Consider the following 4,010-nt stretch of genomic DNA (forward strand, 5'->3'; position numbering starts at 1 on the left):
TGTCGATGTTTTATTTTAGGACTAAATCCTAATTTCCTGTTGTGATGCCACCACAAATATTCCAAGGTCTTCTTCTACTTCTTTTTACATCGCTTTTTCCCCACACTTATAGCTCACATGTGAACTCGGCCCTGTTTTACGACCGGATGCATTTCCTGACATTAACCAAATATGGAGGGAAACTTTCCCTACCGCGTACGGTGGTTAGTAGTGTGACCACAAATATGCTAAGATTTTCTACGTTAAACATGCATACATACATACATACATACATACATACATACATACATACATACATTATCATTATAGACCGTTATGCCTTTCAGTGTTCAGTCTGCAAGCCTTTGTGAATGTACTAAATGTCGCCACCATCATCGATTTGCAACTAGTGCTGTGGCCTCATTTATTTCTATATATCTTTAAATCGTTAGAAACTGAGTCTAAGCATCGTCGTGTTGGTCTCCCTCTACTTCTCTTACCCTCCATAACAGAGTCCATTATTCTCCTAGGTAACCTATCCTCCTCCATTCGCCTCACATGACTCCACTACCGAAGTCGGTTTATGCGTACAGTTTCATCCGTCGAGTTCATTCCTAACTCAGCCTTTATCTCTTCATTCCGAATATCCCACAAAATGTACAGGAGAATAGGGTTTTCCGAATAATTCTTGGAAATATTGCTACATTTTAATTATTGTTTCTCTAAGGGGAGTTATGACTGATATGTTGGGATTTTTGACAAAAAATCAAAATTTCAATTTTAACCTTACACCTCCCCCCCCCCCCATTTTTCCTCTTTCAAACCCCATTATCATTTTTGCCTTTATGCCTTGTTTGAAGCTATAAATACCAGATTTGGAAGGGTAGTGGCACAGCGTATAAAGAGCAAAGTCCACGCCCCTTTTTTCTCACGTTGTCAGACAATAGTGGCTTCAAAGCTCTTTCGGACTATCATTTCAACAATCCCGCTGGAATATATTTACCTTGTAGTAGGCCTAGGCTGTCCGTCAGAGGGAGTAACTCACAGTCCAGAACAGTTTTCATGCAAGTATGTTTCTTGAAACTTTCAATTGCATTTTTTAGCTTAAAATATTGTCAGCTCATTGCCATGTCTAAAATGTTCCTTACGACAGAGTTCTTATCAGATTCATCTGTAATTTTTTGATAAAGTTTCATAATATGCAGGAAATTAAAAGTAGTTCAGCATTTTTTTATCAGTTGAATATTATCTTCATTATTTTGTTCCTAAATTAGCGGCAAACTGGAGTTTTGCCTTTTTCTTCTTTGTCTCCTCAACCCGAAGGTTGGTGGACAGCATGATCTTCTCCCAATGACTTCCGTTCTTGAGCCAGGTGTTTAATTAGCTGGTAGGGGCGCCTTTTTTATGTCATCTAGAAATTCTGTTCTTGGTCGACCTCCTTTGGTCTCTCTTCCACTTTTACTTCGATCAGTGAGATGCACCAGGTTGAATGACCAACTCACCTGTTCCTTCGATTTTCAACAGTTGGTAACAATGAGCGTTTCTCTTTCACTCTATTCGAAACTTACCTTACTTGTACGTGCTATTCGTAGGATTCGATGCCAACACCACATTTCAAAAGCTCTGATTCTTACCTTGTCCGTCTTCAACAGTGTCCAGGTTTTTTGGGCGTAGGTTGCAATGTTCCAAACAAAGCTTTTAGTAAAATGTTTCCTCACTGAAAGTGAGGTAGCCTTAGATGTTAGTAGTCTTCTCTTCTTATTGAAGGTTTCTTTGGCCTGATCAATACGAGAGAGGACATCAGTTTTATATCTTCCATCTGACGAGATGAGACTTCTCAAATATTTGATCTGTTTCACTTGGGTAAGTCTTTCTCCATTCAAGTAGATATTTGCAGTCTGATTTCTGTCACGTGTGAACAATATTATCTTCGTTTTTTATTTGTTTATTTTCATGTTGCAATGTCGTCAGCAACGCGTATTGTTTTATATGTTTTGCTCATTGTATGAATAATGACAAACTGAAAAACTTATATCTCCAATAATTAATATCTGACTGCAAAATCCAGTATATGAGTATTTTTGAGAAATCTGTCAAATTATAACCCCACAAGAAGCATTTTCCACACAAAATAAAAAAAAATTATTTGTTAATAACTTTGCAACACATTAACTAATCAACTTCAAATTGTGTGTGGTGCTCTATCTTATTAATATATGCTTGGGTCTTATATTTGCCGGCCCCGTGGTGTAGGGGTAGCGTGCCTGCCTCTTACCCGGAGGCCCCGGGTTCGATTCTCGGCCAGGTCAGGGATTTTTACCTGGACATGAGGTCTGGTTCGAGGCCCACTCAGACTACGTGATTAGAATTGAGGAGCTATCTGACGGTGAGATAGCGGCCCCGGTTTAGAAAGCCAAGAATAACGGCCGAGAGGATTCGTCGTGCTGACCACACGACACCTCACAATCTGCAGGCCTTCGGGCTGAACAGCGGTCGCTTGGTAGGCCAAGGCCCTTCAAGGGCTGTAGTGCCATGGAGTTTGGGTTTGGGTCTTATATTTGGTTGTAAATGAAATGAAATGGCGTATGGCTTTTAGTGCCAGGAGTGTCCGAGGACAAGTTCGGCTCGCCAGGTGCAGGTAAGCGACCTGAACGTCGTGATGGGGATGAAATGATGATGAAGATGGCACATAGGCCTACATCCAGCCCCCGTGTCAGCGAAATTTACTAATGATGGTTAAAATTTCCGACCCTGCCGGGAATCGAACACGGGAACCCTGTGACCTAAGGCCAGCACGCTAACCGGAGCCGGACGTATTTGGTTGTGATATGCGGTGAATTGTAAAAGTTCCAAATTTCGGTCATAACTCCCCTTAACAGGTGTCATAGCAACAAAATGTATTAACATAATTGAAATATTTCAAGGAGAAGTAGTATTTGAAGTTTAATGGTGGTGGTGATTATTATTTTAAGAGGAAGTACAAGTAGGCAACGGTCCTCTGTTTAACACTTATTTATTTACTTATTTATTTATTTATTTATTTATTTATTTATTTATTTATTTATTTATTTATTTATTTATTTATTTAGTTTATGGCAAAGCAACTACAAAAAAGGAATACAAAAATACACAGAATATACACACACAAAAAATATGTACAGCGGCAAGAATGTTGGTAGCATTCACATTCACAGAGCAATGTTCACTTGATCCAGCCAAAGTAGGAAAGGAGGTGCAGCGTCAATGATATCCTGAAATGGTCCACCGTACTTCCTTAGCGGACATTCCTTCACTATGTTCTTCACAGTCTGGGAAGGAGCTCCACAGTCACAGGCAGGAGAATCCGAAGTCCCCACTTATGTAACATGGCGTTAACTCTGGCATCGCCTGTTCTTAAGCGGTTTAGTTTAACCCACTGGTGTCGTTTTAGATGGAATCCTGTTAGGACAGTAGTAGGGTCTTTGAACATTTGATGTTCTATAGGTGCAGAATTCCAGCTTTCGCAGCATTTTTCTTTGATATTGAAGTCAGTTAAGCCGTGGCATACTGGGTTCCTTGAGCTAAGACGAGTTGGTGGTAGTTCTTTAATGACCTCATGAATTGGGAGGTCTTGGGGACGGTGGGGATAGTGTAATTTTCTCCTCTCACATGTTGCGTCCTGTCGTCTTAGTTCTGGTGGAGATTTGTTGCTGATGGTCAGTAGCCAGGGTACTGGGGTGGATGTTAATGTGCCAGTTGCGATTCTCATGCATTCATTCAGGTGAACATCGATATTTCTTGTGTGAGCGCTACGTTGCCACAGGGATTTTAATGTGCCAGTTGCGATTCTCATGAATTCATTCAGGTGAACATCGATATTTTTTGTGTGAGCGCTACGTTGCCACAGGGATTATAATGTGCCAGTTGCGATTCTCATGAATTCATTCAGGTGAACATCGATATTTTTTGTGTGAGCACTACGTTGCCACAGGGATTTTAATGTGCCAGTTGCGATTCTCATGAATTCATTCAGGTGAACATCGATATTTTTT

This window comes from Anabrus simplex, chromosome 1 (genome assembly GCF_040414725.1).
Source record: "Anabrus simplex isolate iqAnaSimp1 chromosome 1, ASM4041472v1, whole genome shotgun sequence".
Lineage (NCBI taxonomy): Eukaryota > Metazoa > Arthropoda > Insecta > Orthoptera > Tettigoniidae > Anabrus > Anabrus simplex.